The sequence below is a fragment of the Pogona vitticeps genome, chromosome 4 (genome assembly GCF_051106095.1).
Source record: "Pogona vitticeps strain Pit_001003342236 chromosome 4, PviZW2.1, whole genome shotgun sequence".
NCBI classification, from domain to species: Eukaryota; Metazoa; Chordata; class Lepidosauria; order Squamata; family Agamidae; genus Pogona; species Pogona vitticeps.
In genome coordinates, this window is record NC_135786.1 from 89,647,426 (window position 1) to 89,668,059 (window position 20,634).

A 20,634-nucleotide genomic window follows, 5' to 3' on the forward strand; every position below is an offset into this window, starting at 1 on the left:
CAGCTCAGGACTACTTCAGTGGCTGGTTGTAATGAACAACAAATTAGAAACCCAAAGGAATCCATAACTCTCTTTTTAGCTGTTTAATGTTTTATGCTTCTTACTGGTCGTCTGCCAGATACTGATCCACAAAGCACTGCAAATGTATATTAATATTATTTTTACAGCAGCCATAATACTCAGTGGAGGGAAAACTTTCAGTCAGCTTCCTTTGTGTGTGCGTGTGCATTAGTTAAAATCTTTCATTATCAGAAAGAGTCAAGATTTCGGCGCAATCTGCTGCAGAATTTGGATGAACTTAAACATTCACTGGTGGGATGTGCAATAAGAAAACCATTATATCTCAAAGGTGTAGGGGGGCTGTCTTGAGAGCTTGCTGTTTCAAAATTTATTCTAATATGAATGCAAAGCAAGGGATATCATAAAGAATATGTTAAAATAGAAGGGCCTCCTCTTTAAAAAAAAAATCAGAAGAAGACTGATGGTTCATTTTAGAAAGCAAAGCCCTAAATGAGCCATTCCCAACCTGGTTCTCTCTGAAAATGGAGTTCATTATTTGCCCCAGTGGGCAAGAGAGCATAACCAGAAATGACCTGAAGCTGTTCATAGGTGCAATTAATTTGGAAACATATTCAAATCACAGCTGGTAAACAAGGAATAAGACCCACGAAATAAGGAACAATGTAAAAGAAAATCAGAGGAAAATCAATGAACTGTAGACAAATCCAGTAGTGGTGACATGAAAAGCATAATCCAGAACAATCGGGATAAAGTATCAGATGAAGCTATAACATGCAAAAGTAGCCATAACTGGCCCTTTATGAAACACTGAATTTGCCTCTAACCTTCCACCAGCCCTTCAGTTAAACCTCACTATGTTCTTAGCAGTTTAGCAGTCTTTAGCCTAAAGATTGCAGAATAAAGACACACAAGCTACATATTTCAGTGAACAGATTTCTGATGAGTCAGGGAAATGTGAAGGAAAATTGGTCCAGGAAAAATATAGTCAATAATATTTAAAATAAAGTAGTGATGTTTGGGCCTCACTATGTAAAAATAAAAGAAGAAAGAGAATGTCCCAAAATAAACAACCTTCCCCTCCTTAGCCAGTCTTAGTCATGCTGGCTAAGACTGATGGGAGTTACAGTCCACAACAGCTGATCGGTACCAGAGGAGGTAAGGATGCCCTAAATTGTCAGACTCCCAGTAAGATGACTATACCCTGTTAAATTAAATACAAAATACAAAACTATGTTAATTTATCTGGAAAATTGTGCACAAATTATGATTTGTGTAGGGAGACAGAAATGGTACAGAAGTTAGTTCCAGTAAAATTCAAGAACAGTGCAGTCTTATACATACCTACTTAGACACAGGCCCCACTAAGTTCAATTATGTTTATTCTCAGAAAAGTAAAAATAAGGTTCAATCCTATTGGTATACATACACAGTAAACCCTGTTAATTACTTGTAATTAAGTATAGGAATAGGTTAATAAAATTGCATTATTTAAGAAAATATTAAGACCCTTAAAAACTTTAGAACCCTTTAATAAGTCCCTTAAGATCTTATTTAAAATCTTTTAATAACAACTAAATGTCCAGAGAGGCAAGAATCATGGTAATAAAAAAGTTTAAGAGGTAACTTTTCAATATAATGAAAAAGGGAATTTTTGCCACATCCTTAAGGCTAACAGATTTATTTTAGCAGGAACCTCTGTACATTGCGATCACCTTCCTGATATGCACAGAACACAATATTAAATTGTTAGCTGTATATGCACAGTGGATATGATTGTGATGAACCATCACACTGATCCTCCATTAACACTACTAGATTCCCCCCATTGGTTGTTGTGGGTTTTTCAGGCTCTTTGGCTGTGTTCTGAAGGTTGTTCTTCCTAACGTTTCACTAGTCTCTGTGGCTGGCACAGAATGCTGTCCTCTGAAGATGCCGGCCACAGAGATTGGCGAAACGTTAGGAAGAACAACCTTCAGAACATGGCCAAAGAGCCCAAAAAACCCACAACAACCATTAGATCCCGGCCATGAAAGCCTTCGCGAATACATTCCCCCCGTTTTTTGATTAAAAATCTTGCTTGAGATGTAACCCCTTCCCAGTAAGTGTGGAAGGTTGAGCTGGGTGGATCCACATGCACTGTCTTATGCAGCTGTTTTCAGTTAGCACTCAGAGAGCCTTGAAATGCTGCTGTGCTTTTGTTCTGACCTCTTCAATCTGCACCTCTCCCTGGGACAAATGGGCCTTACATCTCCTGCACTCTTTTCATCTTCCGTTACTTTCTTGTCATCTGTGCCGCTTCCAGAAGCTTCTGAAACTCATCATTGGGGCATTGAATTCCCTTTCCTCATTGGCTTCCTCTGGCTTAATGAGGTCTTTCTCCTAAAGATGACTCAGCAATGTGAGGCATGACAGGGCATACTAGATCCACCCTCACCCCACTCATTCTCCATGTGTGGAGACCATTTGCAACACAGGGAGGCTTTTTACCTTTACTTTTCAAATAAACATGCACATCTGAGGGGCTACAGGTTCCCTCTTTCTGTTATAGAGGGATTTTCTTCATCATCATAGGCATCCTTCAGTCTCGAAAGACTATGGTAACGTGCTCTGTATGGAGGACTTGGAACAGCGTCTAGTGTGGCTGAGAAGGCCAATTCGAGAGTGACAAATCCAGTCTGCTCCCAGATTTTGCTGCTTTCGGCACTGCCTCTTTGCCTCAGCCTGCTGGACAAGTGTCTCTTCAAATTGGGAGAGGCCATGATGCACCACCTGCCTCCAGGCTGAACACTCAGATGTCAGGGTTTCCCATCTGTTGAGGTCCATTCCTAAGGCCTTCAGATCCTGCTTGCAGATGTCCTTGTATCGCAGCTGTGGTCTCCCTCTCGGGCGATTTCCCTGCACTAATTCTCCATACAGGAGATCCTTTGGAATCCGACCATCACTCACTTGCCTTCTCTACATTAATTATTAATCGTGGGCCCTCAAGTTGATCTCTGACTTATGGCCAGCCTTTCCTGTGTTCCTAGATACAGAATACTGAGAAGTTTACCATTCTTTTCTTTTGCAAATAATCTGGGACTGTGCAGCTTGCCCAAGGCCACCCAGGCTGCCTGTCTCCCACAAGATTTGGGCAATCAAACTTCCAATTCCTGGCCATGACATCTCTATGTTAAGGAGGGGGAAGAGAGAAGGATGGAGGGAATTTTCTTAAAGAGGAAACATTTCTTTAAGACATTTAATGAAAAAGCAAAGCCATCACTGAAAGGGAGTAGTCATGACAGGAGTTAACAGAGCTGATTTCTGAGTATGCTGTATATCAGTTTGGGTTGGGTGGGGGACACATTTGTTGAAGGTACAGGATTTAGGACAGTTAATTATTTACAGGGGAAAGGGAGTAGAACAAAGAGAATGAGAAAAAAATAGAAGAAAAGTGTATATGCTTGTGTGAATGTGTGAATGATGGAGAGCAACGGCAAGTGATCCGGCAGTTTTGGGCTTTGGCCCTACCAACTGTTCATGTGTAGCCCTCAATATGAGTCTGTAAAGCCAAATTCATGTTTTATGATTTATAGAATTCACCATCTATTGGTATTGCATTTGAGGTGGAGACTATCTTACTTTTTAAGGGCTGACCATCATAATGCCACATAAGAAATCAGGCTAAGGTGGCCACATCTTAAACCCCTCTGAATGCATATCCACAATTGTACTGAAACATGCTTCGCAGGTTTTACAGAGTCACTGTTGCACTCCTGCTTTTTTAAAAAGTTATTTTGTGGAGGGAAACAGACCCCACCATCTTGGTGTCAAAGTCGCTGAAAACTCAGCTGGCTGTCTTGACTTCCCATCCCTTCAGTGACCTCTGCCTGGGCTCGTGCTACAAAAAAGACCAGCATTTATTCTCAGGAGAGTCTGCCAGATGTACTTTTGCTCCCAGATCAATATTTTGTCCAATGACTTTTTCGTGAAAAGCAAAAAACCTACAATTGACGAAGGAGATCTGAGCAGGAGGGAGTTGCATAGGGACACTGAAACCAAGAAGCAATACTTTTTTATCTTTTTTTTTTCCCACAGGTGCCAGAAGAACTGCCAATACTTTTTAGATCTGCTGAATTTTCAAAAGAAATTTGATAGTTACCTTCACATTTGGGGTAGGATAAGTCTAATTCCCCACACACATGTCCATGTGTTGTCCACTGTCAGCCATTCATTTTTTGCTTGTCGAAAGCTCCTCTAATTTTAATAGTTCCATGGTAAGCAAAACGTCTCTAGATTGAAAAAACCTTTGGCACTTGACTTTCTGCTAATCATGCAACTGATTAGAAGCGTAGGAGTGCATTGGAAAAGGTTTGTAGCCCAGTTTGCTGCAGTCATCCTCAGGAGTCTATTATTCCTAATCCTATATTATAGGACTGGGGAACCTCCAGCCTTCTAGATCTTTTGACCTATGGTCTCAAATTCCCTTCCCATTGGCTGTGCTAGTTGTGTTTTGATGGGATTTGTAGATGAGAATATCTTTTCCTACCTGTTGGTGGGGAACATACTGTAGATGGAACAGTACTGCTATGCTCACTTCCTGCTTATAGGTTGCCCCAAGACATCCAGCTGACCCTTCAATAAACAGAATGCTAGAGAGGCTTTAGAGAGGCTCATCCAGGAAGGCTGTTGTTGCATTCATAAAAATGTAATTCTAATGGCAACTAAGCTCTTGAGTCAGAACTGTAACCAATAGCTTTATGAAAGGAGCTGTCCAACAGGTTAATGCTATTTGTTAATAGAGCAGTGCAGTTACTACTGTCGGTCCCTTCCATATCAGGCCAGCCAGCTTATGATCTGCTTCATTCCCAATCACCTGTCCCCTTCCCTGACAATCTGGCCAACAGGGTGGCCAAAATCCTTTTGCTTAGTGTAGTAAATTGCACTACAGCAGACCCATTTGAATCAATTGGCTCACTAAATCCTCATAGAAAGGGAAGACATTGTGAATAGACTCAGGAATCCCCTGGGCATTGGCATGTAGCCAAAAAAATCCTTGACTTCCAGAAATGTTGCACTGGAACAGCACTGAATCTACCCACTTCATGGACACCAGTCCCCTGGACAATGGCTGAAGTCAAGGAAAAGTTTCTAAACACATCTTGAGCTCCAACCGCTTCTGGTCAAAAATAGTCTGAATTTTTAAATTGGTTTTTTATTTTGCTTGTATTTCATGTATATCCAGGATTTTGAGAAATCCTGGATAAGACAGAAAGACTGATTCTGTGAGCCTATTCTAGTGTGATGTAATACACTAAGCAACAGGATTTTGGCCAGTGATGTTAGGAACATGGCTCAGGTATGATAAAAACAGCTGAAGAAAACTCTTTCCTTCACTTTGAGGCAGAGCTAGTCACTGGCCTCAGACTGGCAAGTCTTTCAGTATCAAGAAATAATGACTATATGACTGGAGCAGAGATTTATATAACTGTCTCCTACAGTGGAGCAAACTTCTAGGGACAATGGTTTCTTTCATAAAGTGGCTTTTTTTTGTCCTCTTCCAGATTGTCTCAGTAGGAGACAATCAACCCAATCCCTTGCACTCTGAATGCAAGCAATCAGTTGAAGGACCAGTGCTAAGGAAATAAATAACATTTAATCGGACTTGAGGCTACTGCCAAAGCCTGCTATTCTAACTACCCCAATGGAAATAATTAGGGCTTGAAGTTTTTGGAGTGGCAAAAGCAAATGGGTTCTCTTAAGTGCAATTAAAGCTAGACCACATACCAAACCTATTGCAGCTGATAGATCTGTTTTGATTGTCATGCTTTATACACAGATTGCTAAGAAAACATTACTGATGATTATAATACGATATTAATATACAATAGTTTATGTCAGAAAAATTCAGGCACTCCCTTCATCTTTGAAGAGAACCTAAGGCAGGCAGGAAAAAAAATAGTTCTTCCAATACACCCTACACTCCGTGTACATTACACTGCATCAAAATGAACTGCTGTACATTACAGAATACTTGGCCACAGAGACAGAGAGGTAGATGTTCAGCTAGTTCTTTCTACCACCACCACCCATATGCATGTCTTCATTTTCATGGCATGAGAATTCTAGTTTTGAAACTGTGACAATAAATAATATCATTAAGTCCTTCCACATATTACTTAGGTGTATTTTTTTTCCGAAGAAGAAGAAGCCTCCTTAAAAGAACACTCTTAACATTAATTGTTGTGAATCTTTTTTTTTTTAAAGGGAGCTCAGCCACTGATGATGGAAAGATCAAAGAGGAGCCTTAAGTGTGAAGAAGCCTTTTGTTTGATAGTGCTTTGGGCTCAGCAGGCAGATGCTTTTTCTTGCCTGCTTTGTTTCCGTGCATGTGGGTGTATATATACTGTATATATTCAGTCCAAACCCTCTTGCATGGCAAAGGCTGAAGAATTTATAAGCTGCCATTAAGGGTGGCTTCTCTTTAGCCAGGTAATTATCAGTGAACTCTTTTCTTTGAAATGGTCCCAGATCAGACAATAGATCTGGTCATATTGTATGCTTGCTTCATAGCAGTGCCAAGTGAGTTCATTTTCCCTTCGTTATTACAGCCCTCCTTTTCTCCCCATTTGCACCTCCCACTGGAAAGTGAGAATAATTAAAATGTTCATATGCAATCTGGCAATGGGCACTTGAGCTTGATTTAATTATGCTTTGCTTTGGTTCTGAACCAAAAGCAATAGCCCATCAAGGCGTTTGATAGAGCCTTGCCTGCATCGTCAGTCATCTCCAATTCAGCTTTCAAGGATACTACGAGAAGCCATTGAGCCAAGGATTGCCAAAGAGGCACCAGAGTGGGAAACGTTAAAAAGAAGGACACTGTCAAAGTGACATTGACAATGAGGTAGTAACCTACTATGTGACTGCACAGTGACAATAAGACTAATGGGGGGGGAGAGAACACATTAAATATCACTGCAGTGCTGCCACGGCTGTAATCAGAAGTTTGAATACAGAGGGATGTATAGTATCAAACTGAAAGAATGTAGTACATAATGGGAAATGTGCATGGAGGATGTATAGAGAGTGCCTAGCAGGGAATGCAAAGATCTATGGATTCTTCCTGATCTAAACATGGCAAGCCACTCAGTGAATTAGTCTAAATTAGTCCAAAAGAAATTGCATCCAAAGGTCAGCCTGCTATTATTGATAAGGGGTATGGTATAGAGTATTACCGAGGACCAATGGGGTGTCATGGTTACAGTGTTGGATTGTGATGAGAGAAAGAAAGTTAACTGCAAGTGTGAACTCAAAGATGAAACTCCTCTGAGCCCCTCAGAATATCTCCAACTAAGCTACCACATGGGACTGATATGAGGACACATCTACCACTATGAGCTGTTTAGAAGAAAGATGTGAAAGAAGAAGAAGGAAGAAAATGTGGCATAAATAAATGAATTAAAATGCACCCGTGACACATGCCTTTCAATTAGGGATGTATTGTAACTACAAGATTTAGTTTTGGCCTGATTGGTCTTCTGAAAATGACTGCCCAGTCTGATTTGAGTAGCAAACAGATGTCATGATTCAGAAATCTTGTTCTCCATTGAGCATCATTAGAAACAAACAAAAAAATGATTTTGTCTTTGCCCAGTTTACATGAAATCTTCAGACATTGTATTCCCTTAGGACGAGATGATGTCATCCAAAATTCAGTTAAACAAGTTAAGGGGTTTGTGTGCTGCACCCTTTTAATATTTGATCTTCATTAGTAAACTACTGAATGTCCAATACCTTCTTAATTTCTTGGCAACACTGAAATAAATTTGAAGACAAAGTAGCCACTCCTAGAATTAAGGTTCTTCTAGAATTCAGGTTATCAAATTTCAAGGGGAGGAGTGGTTGGGCCAAAAGCAGCCCTTACTTCACAGGGTATCCAAAATAATGTATTTATCCCCCTGCATTCTTTATTTACCATTCTTCTGAAAATGACAGGCAACCAGAACTTGGAGAAATTATCCTTTTGGATAAAAAGTAATATTGATGAGCACTGCAGGGAACATAGAGGTGGCCCTAAGTAATAGACCTGCATAGTTTCAATAAGGCAGGCATGACAGATTGTGGGAAAGAGTTATCCTCAAACAGGGAAAGAAAGATTTGCTTCCCCTTCTCTCTCTGGTCGCTCATCGTTTGGGGAACACTGCAGACATCGCCCATCATAGAGGTGCCCACAAGCAAGAAACCTGCAAAACCCCAGAAGGATAAATTTAGGAACCAGAAAGGAATGATGATTAAATCAGTTTCACACTTTTTAAATTAAAATACATGGCCAACATATAACATGTTTCAGTCTTGCAGTCACATCCTTCCATCTCCCCACTGTCTTCTAGAGATGATTGTTTAGCCCATCTAACTGTCATGCTTTGTTTACAGTAGATCCTCACAGCAATGCCAGTCTTCAGTTGTTGATGCTTTAGAGTCAAAAGCCATGCAAAGACAAAATGGTTTCAGAGGTTTGTGAGCCTTACTTAATTTTCTCACAGTTCTTGTTTCTTGATGACCCTGCAAGGATGTTGAGGAGAATCCTGCAGACATACCATCAGGCCGTGAGCCACAGAAAACTTTGATATCCAGCAGAGAACCATGTGAGTATAGGCATGTTATGAAGTTGGGATGGTCTGTCTGTCTGTTTCTGTTTGTTTGTTTGTCTGTTAAAAAGATAATAAAAATGTATAATAAAGAGGATGCTATCATTATCTGTCTATCTATCTGTCTATCTGTCTATCTGTCTATCTGTCTGTCTGTCTGTCTATCTATCTATCTATCTATCTATCTATCTATCTATCTATCTATCTATCTATCTATCTATCTATCTATCTATCTATCTATCTATCTATCTATCTATCTATCTATCTAACGTCCTGTTTTGGACTAGAAATGGTTTCATGCTGTTATATCTAACTACCACCTGAAAGCCCCAATGTGCAGCTCTGTACTATGAAAGGTGATGAAAGGGGTGTGCTCAGACAGCCACATAGGATCGTGTATGATCATATTGGAAAAAGTCACTTCATGGGGCAAGATCTCGTTTGAAGTAACTCTTCCATGCACATAGGAACCACTCTAGCCCAGCTCCAAAAAAAAGAGCATACCTTGCCACAGGATCAAAAAAGTCTGGATTGGATATGGGGCAGGGTTGGTCTGATCCGCAATTCCCTGTACATTGTATGGTTGCCAGAAAATAGCTTGAACCAGACTGTGCCACAAGTGCTAATACTTTTTGTAGGGTATTTGTTTGATCATTTTTTATTTGTATATTCACAATCTTTAGCATTACATAGTATTGTGAGTACTCATTTTTCTATCTTTCTGAGGTTAGTAAATGCAGTACCCAATTCACTGAGAGTGGGCAGTGTGTAGCTGGTATGTTGAAGATGCATGGAGCCAATGGGAAAAGAAAAAGGGGACAATCACGCATATAACCATGAGACATTTTGATTTCTGGGTGGCAAATAATTTCATTAGACTGATGTTCACAGCAACTTACCATCAGATCAACAACTTTAGAAGACTGCCACATGGTGTTAAGAGCAGCTTTTAGACAGCACAGGTTGAATGGGATTATTTGACTCTCTGATATTATCCTTTTGCCCTTGATTTTAATGCTTCTCTTACCAGCAAGTGGCAGAACAGTACCTAAATCCTTCCTTAATTGTTCATTCAGACCTGCATCTTTAACTGTGCTTTCTACTTGACTTTCAACAACTTCACTATATGGGGAAAAATTCTCCTTTATACATATTTTATAATTTGTTTCAAGTTGCATCTTTAAAAGGTATTTAACTTTTTTTTCCCCTCTCTTTTTTTGCTGGGATCCTGATTTTCGTTAATAGCAGTACTAAAAGAAAAAGAGTCACTGTCCTTGATCTAGAGTTGTTCAGTAAGAAAAAGCCAAGGCTGGAGGCACATGAAAACATGTCAATCAGATGTAATTGCTCTCAAAGAGAAACCATATCAGGCTGGAAGAACAAGAATTCCTCGTGAACACATGGATTCACCGCCACACCTAATCTACTAATGAGCTCAGCCTGTTATTTTCAGATTCACTCTTCAAAGGTTTAACACAAGAAACATGACAGCAAAGGACAACAGAGCAAAGACAGATCTAAACATCATACATATACTGAAGTATTTTACACACGTGAATATATGTTAGGTCATTGGTGGCTCACTGTTTCAAATGAATTATGTGATTAAATTAATTTATTTTAAAATGTTTCTGAGCCCAAACGTGTCCATAGAACCAAACCAGGGATTCTGATGTGTTCGTGTAATCTATTGCCATGAACTGACAAGATAGCTATCCTCAACTTGGTTCATGCATTCTTTTGAGTTCTATGTACAGTGTCTCTATTTAGCCACGGAGACAGTGTAGTAGTAAATTTGGATGTGCAGATGCTTATCATAATGGACCTTACCTGGCCCCATAAGGAAAGAAAATGCAGGCAGCAGTGTCTATATCAACAAATCAGGACCAAATCTTTGTAATATTAGCAGCTCTTTACCTATTCAACATTGAACTGCCCTCAAATATTAGTAATAACGGAGGATAGTTTGCAACAATATACTATTCTTGGGGCGGGGGGATCCATTTCTTTCCCAATTACTATAAGTACTGCAGCTAAGCTCAGAGGAAATAGGGAAGCCTGGTGGATGGGTTGGATGATGTCATAGTCCCTGCTAATCAGAAAGTCCCAGGGTTTGAACCCTTCCAGTACTGGTGCCACTACACCACTACTTAAAATAGTAAGATGTAAGGGAGATAATCATGTTATTTTAAGGGATGGGTATAAAAAGGAAGTTTCAACAGGGAAGAGAAATATTCTGCACCAGAACAAAAAAAACCAAGTGATGTACAAATAACTGAAACCACAATAGACACTGCCTATGGACTTAAAGAGACAGAGAATGATAAGATATAGTCCTAATATTAGGAAGGGCTTTGAGAGATTACCTACTCCTGCTCAATGCAAGATCTGCAATGCAGGATGCAACTATGGCTTCACTTACAAAAGATTGTCCACCCACCAGTTCAATGGATCCAGTAGATCCATCACAAGTCTATTCCATTGCCAAATAACACTTTGGAAAAGAAGTTTCTCTTGATGCTGACACTGAATCTGCTTCCCATCATTTTCTATTGGTTCTCATCTAGAAGTAAGGAATGAGATGAAGTTATTGTACCAACCACAAGGTTCGGCTTCAATCCCTGAATTGGTGATCTCAGAAATCCACCAATTTGAACTGAGTCCTAAAGCCAAAGGTGAGATTCAGAAATCTGAAGGTCCTTCCCTCCCACTGACTATAATTGGATAAGCTAAAAATACTGTATTTTTTCTGAATCATTGTCAAAACTGGATGAAATTGGCTGCTGAAGTATGTAGCTCACTAGGAGTAGTTAGACCTACCAGTTTTTGGACAAATAGGTTAGGAGTCTTCAGTGCTACCTGTCTTTAAATGTTGATTTATATTTGTTTGTTTTACAAAGGGATTTGCCAATAATATTTCTATTTCTTGGCAAACTTGGAAGATATTTGTGGGCACAGTTGCCTCAGCTCCAGAAATTAAGGCTGCAAAACTCAGATGAATAAGTACAGGGTTGTTTATGCAAGAACAGCCTTTATATTAGGAGAGTATCTAGGAAATGTCACATTTATTTCCCTTGAAGACTCTCCATAAAGTCACAGCCAGTACAAAAGTGACCCTAAGCAACAACTGTGATGTTTTAGAGGCATATATTTGCCACTTCATTTTCTATTCCCAGTTTGAGGGCAATCTAGATAAAACATCATACATCACAGAGCTGTCCCCAAGCAAGAACACTATAGAAATTCCAAAATGTTGTAGAACAGAAATCCCCAAGACTAATTTGTGGTCCTTGAAAACATCCCTCCCAAGCCACTCCCAAGCCATTCTAGATAATTTCATTTTAATTGTTTTTAAAGGGGGAAATTGCACCTCTAGGGGGCACAGTTCTTCCCAAAACAAGGTATACTCCATCAATTTGGCCAAAATCTAATGGGGGTGGGAATTCTTCCCAAAAAGGGAAAGCAGGTTTCTTGCCTGTCTGTCTGTCTGTTCCAAGCTAGCAGTGGTGTTCTAGAGGTTGTTTGCCCCTAATGTGGCAGCTATGGGTCTATAATATCTCATAACAATTTTTAACGTTGTTTATGACAGGCCTAATTATGTCTTGAAATTCTTTCAAGCGTGTGTATTGATGAATGTGAATTCAGTGCTGCTGCCCACTTTTCCTGGTCAAGATTTCAAGACTAGAATGGACATCTTAAAACATACAAACAAACAAACAAACAAACAAAACAGAAGACCACCCATACGTATGGACAATAGGGACTCTGAACTGGTCTACCGATGGTAAGCACCAGGACAGCAGGCTAAGCAAGCAGCCAGGATGCCTGCTCCCAGTCTTCCACACAATAAGGCATTATATTTCTAAATAAATAAATAATATTATTTCTGAATGTGCCTACACACCTGTAAAGTAGTACATGCAATTATTTTTCTTTGCAGTTATATACCTGTGCCTCTGTGATTTTTGGCTTTAGGCGAGTGGCTACTCCATGCTACACATTCCAGTGTATTGATGAGGTAAGCTGTAGAGCCAGCATTTGTCCGTAGACAATTTCTGTGGTCACGTGGCCAGCGCGACTAGACACCGAACGCTATTACTTTCCCACCATGGTGGTACCTATTTATCTATTTGCATTTACATGCTTTTGAACTGCTAGGTTGGCAGGAGCTGGAACTATCTATCTATCTATCTATCTGTCTATCTATCTGTCTGTCTGTCTGTCTGTCTGTCTGTCTGTCTGTCTGTCTGTCTGTCTGTCTATCTATCTATCTATCTATCTATCTATCTATCTATCTATCCCGCCCATCTAGACCAAAGGTCAAGTGACAGGAGCTCACTCCATTGTGTGGATTTGATCTTATGACTGCTGGTCTTCTGACACTGCAGCACAGAGGCTTCTGCAGTTTAACCCGCAGCACCACCACATCCCACTTTAGTTGCAATACTTTAGCCCTATTCAGGCATTACATGCCCTGTTGTTATTCAGTACACAAGCCCCTCCTTTTCCTGTTATCACTTTCCTATGTGGAAGCAACATCTCTACCATGGAGAGGGCCTTGTTTACAAAGGTCTGGAGAGATAGGCCTCTTGTCCATGTGTAGGTTTCTCATATAAGCACAAATTTTGGGGGAAAAGGTATGTGCTTGTGTGAAAAGCCTACATACAAGGAGTCTCGTGATGCTGTGGTTAAACTGCAGTACTGAAGCCAAAACCCTGCAAATGACCCAAATTCAATCCCAAGTAGGCAGCTAGAGGTTCACTCAGCCTTCCAGCCTTCCGGGACACTGAGTACCCAGCTGACAAGGTTGGGCAATGTGTAGTCTGCATAATTAAATTGTAAACTGCTCAGAGAGTGCTTTATGCACTATGGAGCAGTATATAAGCTTTTTAGGCAGGAACCTTTCCCCTGCAGGTGTGCTGATTTAAGTGACCATTGGAAGGGGAGGTAAGGGTGCCATACCCTATGCCGGAGGAAAGCAGGGCATGTAATGCCAGAGTTATGGCTTTATCTTACACATATTCTGTGTATTATTGCCACAACGCTTGAGAATCAGACATGTTGGTCTTGTCAAAACCAGCCACAAGGATTTAAAAGAAAGCTAAACAAGTGCAATTCTATGCCTTTCCTAAGAGATTATGAATTCCACCAGAATTTCCTCCACAGGACTGTCATGTTAATTGACAGTTTAATATCTGTAACCAAATTAATTATGCCCAAAGCAGGTTTTACTGTTTTAGAAATCTAGCATTTTACATCAAAACAGGAGAAGCGGGTGGGGGTGGCGGTGGGGAGCCATAGAACCTTCTCTTGCCGCTTTTGTTGTGTGGAGGAGTTTCTCCTCACAATACATTTAACTAGGCATCTATCGTTAGGGGAATTTGCCATGACTGAGTTCCAGTTCATTACTTTGAGGGCCATGGTGCTATTGTCAAGGCCTCAAAACCATCAGGATGGCCTAACCCCCAGGTTAGGAAGACTACAATAGCACAAAGGCAATTATACTGCAAGAGAGAAATGTTGTCCACTAATCAGCTAGCAATCAATTCCAGAGAAGGGGAGATAACCCCATCCCTGCCCAGGCTCCTCAGTATTAATAGTGCCATCATGTAATTACTTTAGGCATGGGCAGGTGCACGAAAGAACAGGCTGCATAGAACTCTCCATCCAAGATTAATGAGTTCTGTCAATTTGCCCAGCAGACATCTGATTCTTTTGCTTTATGTAGCTACTAGTTTTACACATGCCTCGGGGTCTTTTTCTTTGGGGGAAAAAAAATTACCCAGTCACTTAAACACAGTCAATTAGCTTTTATTCCTACCAGAAGAATCTGTAGCCAGAGCTTAGAAGAAACTAGTTGCAAATAACTAGTCTCTTTCAAGCTCTGTCTTGGATTTAGAATTGTTCATGTTAAAAATACAAGCTACTGGAATGGGACACAAATCACTAGTTACCTGCAATTAATTCCTCTTTCCAGTAATGAAGCTGCAACCACATTACAGTACTATTACAGTCGAATGAGTGGTGGGTGGACAATGTGACATTGTGTGAAGAAATTGTAACTTTTAAATTACCTTTGCCACTTTCAAGGGTAGTCTCACTACAAGTGATGAAAGAATATGACATAGTTCACCAGTTAGCTTATGCTAAACCTCATGCATCTATCCTGAGCACCATGTTAAGTGCTGATGTGTTGACAAAATGAATTCAGGGTAACCATGTTTTGCATGAAGGCCAGCAGTTTATAGCATTCCGGGGTGTTGTTGTTGTTGTTTTAAGAAAATATATCTGGAAATGAAATATTTTGTTGACTTTTGAAAAATTCAAGAGCAAGGAACTACCTCTTAAAACTATAATTGTAATGAACAGCATCATAGGAACTTGGGAGAACAAGTAGAAATAATTACCTTTTAAAGTAATTTCAAGCTCTGATTCTAGTCCCCTCCAATTTAAAAAGACTATTCCTAGTAATAAAATGAGAGGGGACAGGTGGGAAAAAATCCTACATATTTCATTGTCATTACTGTACAGTTCCTAATGCCCATTGTCATAGTTGCCCATTATATTTACAGCCTTTCTTTGTTCATGCCAGAAACACCACAGTACAGTTAATAAAATACATCCGATAATTTTCATCCAATAAAGGGGAGCATTTGGGGCAACTAACCTCAAGTTTTTCATAGTACATGTTGAGGAGCATAGAGAGAGGTGTGTATTGCCTGTTGTAGTTCACACTTGCAAAGGACTATGTCTATGCAAAAACCAACCTTCTTAGGTTCATTTGTTGTTGTTTAGTCGTGTCTGACTCTTCGTGACCCCATGGACCAGAGCATGCCAGGCCCTCCTATCTTCCACTGCCTCCCGGAGTTGGGTCACATTCATGCTGGTTGCTTCGATGGCACTGTCCTGCTATCTCATCCTCTGCCGTCCCATTCTTCTCTTGCCTTCACACTTTCCCAGCATCAGGGTCTTTTCCAGGGAGTCTTCTCTTCTCATGAGATGGCCAAAGTATTGGAGCCTCAGCTTCAGGATCTGTCCTTCCAGTGAGCACTCAAGGTGTATTTCCTTTAGAATGGATAGGTTTGTTCTCCTTGCAGTCTAGGGGACTCTCAAGAGTCTCCTCCAGCACCACAATTCAAAAACACCAATTCTTCGGCAGTCAGCTTTCTTTATGGTCCAGCTCTCACTTCTGTACATCACTACAGGAAAAACCATAGCTTTGACTATTTGGACTTTTGTTGGCAAGGTGATGTCTCTGCTTTCATTTAGGTATTACCAACTCCATTCCAAAGCCTATTAAGTGACTTCCAAGTCTCTCTCTCTCCCCCCTCCCCTCTCTGAATAAACAACAACAACATGTTTTAAAGCCCAAAAGGTATTTGCTTTTCCAAAAAAGGGGTGACTGGCTGACTGCTCACAGCTCTACCAGCTGAGCAACAGAATCTCTTGCCAGCGGAAGCACAGCTGGTGGGGACACAGGACAGGGCCTTCTCTGTGGCAGCTCCCAGGCTATGGAACATTCTCCATTGGGAGATCAGGAAGGCCTCTTCCCTTTTATCCTTCCAAAAAAAAAGCTAAAAGCCCATCTCTTCAGACAGGCTTTTATCAATTACAACTGAATCCCCGAACCCCATTTTACCAGATAATTTTAATCTTTTCCATGTTCCAATGTTCTAATCTTGTAATTTTATTTTAAATCATATATTGTTTGATTTGTCTTTTAACATATTTAACATATTGTGTTTTAACTGTGTGAATTTTAATGCTGTGGACTTTGTTGGGAGAAATGCAGCAAACAAACAAACAAACAAACAAACCATGCTTGAACTAGAACTGAACCTGCCCACCCAAAAAAATACTGAAGGCTACTTTCATTGAACTCTTAGGGCAATCTTATGTGCATGCATTTAGTAGTAACTCTCGTTGAGTTCATTGGCACTTATTCTACGGTAAATGGGTATAGCTTTGGTTCCAACCTAGTGCCTGGAAAATGCAAAATGTTTTTTCAGCTATAATTATTGGAGAGTCCTGTAAAACACTGAGACCTTGGTTTTTCTTTCCTCAAGTCAACAGTATTGCAGGTATCCCTTTCTTTCTCTGTGTGGCTTCTGTATGGAAAGAGTCACTTGAAATATTCTTACATTCCATTTGCTGTCACAATTGACCACCCATGAAATCATTCTCAGGGCTACATTTATTGGATATTAGATTTAGGCTAATTAATTCTCTGGATTAATTTCTTCTGAAGTAATGTTATCAATTGTTTCCAGTAAAGAAAGAAAAACACATATGTATCCAGACAAGCCAGTAACTTGATTTCCTCATAAATGAATTAAACCTACACAAACGTGCTAGCTGCAGATACCATTGATCTCTGTTCATTGGCTGTTGTTGTTTGATCTGGTGAGAGACAATAGAGTGGGGGTTGTCTAGAAATATATGTATCTGCATCTGGGCTAGCTGCTTCTAAGAAGATACCAGTAATTTTGCTTCAATCGCTAATTTACAGAATGCATTATCTGCCCTCCCAGCCATTAATCATTTGAGTTGCAAATGTTGGGAATGGGCTCCGATGGGCACCCCACCCAGCCCAATATGTTGGGAGGGTGAATTGCCCATTAATGTCAAGGATAAGCATGGGTATTCCATGCAGCACTACCAATGCCACAGGGATGGGACTGGGATGGGATTCTTGAGCAAAGCCTACTCATACAACTCTCAGTTCTGCAAAGACACAAACAAAACATGGCAGAGTTTTGCTGGCACATCTACAACCTCAGTCACAACATGCAGTATAAGGGAAATAAATGCTAGTATTCATCAAGTGCAGCAGGGCTTACCTGCTGGCACTATGCCCACTTCTTCCATTGCCACATCCATTGCTCACTACCACTATGTACTGTACCTCTGGCCACTTGTCCACTAGGGTCACCAGGTTAGCAGTTTCCCATTCCCCTGAGACCAAGGGGTAAACCTTTTAGATGGCATCATAGGCTGTTTCCTTATGCAACAATGGCAAGAGTGGCTCTGTATCCACACTTCTGCTCCACCCATTGCACCACCCTGAGTTAGTTAGTTAGTTAGTTAGTTCATTAGTTAGTTAGTTAATATACCACCCAATTAGTATAATACACTATTCTATGTGGTTTATAACAATAAAGAAAACATATACTAATAAAACACAAATAAGCAATAAGAAATTAAAACATTTGACAGAAAAAAATGAATGGCACCAGTGTCAATTCTCTAGAAAATAGCAGGACAGGAGTTAGACAGGATCAGTGTGAAAGGCCTCCCTGAAAAGCAGAGTTTTAAGTTGCCTTCTAAACATTAACAGTGAGAGGTTAATGGCTTAGCAAGTAGAGGGGAAAGCTAGGATCAAAGTGATCCTGCAGCGTTTTGATCCCTTTCCCTCCTCCTTTTGCTAAGACCCACAGGGCTTGGCAAGTGGAGGGGAAAGGGATCAAAACACTGCTATTTTAGGCTGTATAAACAGAATTATAGTCTCCAAATCCTATGAGGTACCATATTTTTCTGTGTATAAGATGTCCCCAAGTATAAGATGCCCCCCACTTGTCTAACCCAAAATTAAGAAATCTAAGTGGATCTTAGCAAGTGGAGGGGGGAAGGGATCAAAGCACTGCAGGATCACTTTGATCTCTGCTTTCTCCCTTCATGCTAAGCCATGCTTGGATTTCTTAATTTTGGGTCAGAAAAGAGGGGGAGGGCCTCTTGTACATGGGGTGTCTTATACATGGAAAAATGTGGCTGCACAATCACTTTGATCCCTTTTCCCCTCATGCAATCGCAGGATTGCTTTGATCCCTTTTCCATGGGGCTTAACAAGTGGAGGGGAAAGCAGGGATGAAAGCAATCCTGCAAGTGGCTTAGCAAATGGAGGGGGGAAAGGATGAAAGTGCTGCAGGATCGCTTTGATCCCTTTCCCCCTCTACTTGTTTTTGTTCTCTCCTCAGCTTACTTCCATGTATAAGACGACTGTGGCATCCACCCTCGTGCCCCTAGAGCACATGAAGGCAAACACTCTCTACTTTTACACTTGCTGCCACCAGGTGATCTCTAAATCACCATTACTTCAGAAAGATTCAGGTCCACACTTCAAGTTCTTTTAAATAAAACTTTGGTTTATTGATTACAGAGATTCATATATATCTTCAGTAGCTAATCACATCTAAATTTCCCAAACTACACACTCTATTACTCTGTCTGGCTTTTCTCTCCTGCCTGACTCTTACATTTCTCTAACTGACTCTATCCGCCTCTTATAGCATCTCTCTCGGCTCCGCCTCTCAGCAACATGAATATTCATAAACCATTACATAATACAACAAGAACCATAGATCTAATAAATGGAGAATGCTACAACAACCCTCAATTTTTAGTCTAAAGATTTTAGACAAAAGTATCATCTTATACACAGAAAAATACAGTACTAGTTTCTCTGTATTCAGCACTGATTAGGTCTCATCTTGAGTACTATGTCCAGTTCTGGACATCACTCTTCAAGAAGAATGCTAACAAATTGGAACAAATTCAGAGGAGGGCAACAAGGATGATCATGGGATTGGAAACCAAGCTCTATGAACAAAGACTGAAAGAGCTGGACATGTTTACCATTGAAAAAAGAAAACTGAGGGGAGATATGATAGCACTTTTCAAATACTTGAAAAGTAGTAATATGGAAGAGGGGCAAGATCCATTGTCAATCATCCCAGCGTGCCAGACATGTAACGGGCTCATGTTGCAGGAAGTCAGATTTCAGCTATCAGGAAAAGCGTCTTAACTGTTAGAGCAGTATGACAATGGAGCCAATTACCTTGTGAGGTTGTGAGTGCTTTGATGCTGAAAGCAATCAAGAGAAAATTGAACACTCATCTTTCAGATCTACTTTGATTCAGATTCCTGCATTGAGCAAGGGGTTGGACTCAATGGCCTTATAGGTCCATTCCAACTCAGTTATGCTATGATTCTATGAAAAAGCCAATAGTAAGAAACTGCCACTGATGACAGCTCTCCAGAAGCATGGGAAATCATGGCCTCAGTCCTGCCTTTCTGTCAGTTCTGAAGCTTATGAACCAGCATGAGCTGGAGAAATCCACCAGAATTCAGTAAGATCTTGGCCAAGGTGATTAAGCTATGTGCCACAGTATCCAGAACCACCCTCCCAAAGAAGGGATATAGTGAGTGCCCCAGCCAAAATAGGGCAATAGAACTCATGGCCAACATTAATTGCCACATCTACGAAACAAGTTTTGATCCTCCAAACATGTAGACTACCTTTCCTACACATTGTTAAATGGCAATGAGAGTTCAAGCAATAGGGGGAAGGGGGCAGCTTATTTTCAGGTCCTTGTATCCTTTTCAACAGCATCTGTGACAGACTGCTATTCAATCCTAGGCTAGAGAGACCAGAGGACTCACCTCAGATAACGTTTCAAGGGACTTCCCTCCTTAAAGCTGTTCATAGAAGAAAATGAGCCTCATTACTCTAATAAGGTGCTGCTATATAGGATTACCTTTGATGTGTATTATACACATATCATGCATAACACAACTGTTTCTGTTTAGCTAAAACAGCTGTGAAGGCCGCATAACACCTGTTCGCCACCAGATTATCTGCTTGGAGGTGCAATTCCATGTGCTGATTGTGATCAAGGCATTTTGAGCTATAGCTGCCCTAGGAGTATCCTGTTTTTCCTAGTGTTGTTTAAACAGCTGGCTGTCAGCGGTTGCACTTTTGCTAGTCTACTCCCTTGACATTAAAGATACAGCTCTTTACCAGATCACTGAACTGCTCCCCTGCAATGCCTACAGCCTGGATCACTGGCCTTAAATTGAGGTACTTTCCGCTTGCTGAAATCCAGATTATCCTGTGCAAATCTTCACAGGAACATTCACCTGGGCTCCCGACAAACTAATTACTCTGCATAACTTTCTTCCCTCACTGCCATAATATTTTACCAATTTGGCT

General features: G+C 40.5%; 1 long non-coding RNA gene across 1 annotated transcript; it reads right to left on the reverse strand.

Moving 5' to 3' along the window:
- Positions 1-72: 72 nt before the first annotated feature.
- Positions 73-20,156, reverse strand: LOC140706326 (uncharacterized). Its single transcript, XR_012085965.2, has 3 exons — positions 20,085-20,156; positions 11,086-11,208; positions 73-8,240 (listed from the first exon to the last, which is right to left on the reverse strand). It is a non-coding gene; the product is annotated as an uncharacterized LOC140706326 (long non-coding RNA).
- Positions 20,157-20,634: the final 478 nt, after the last annotated feature.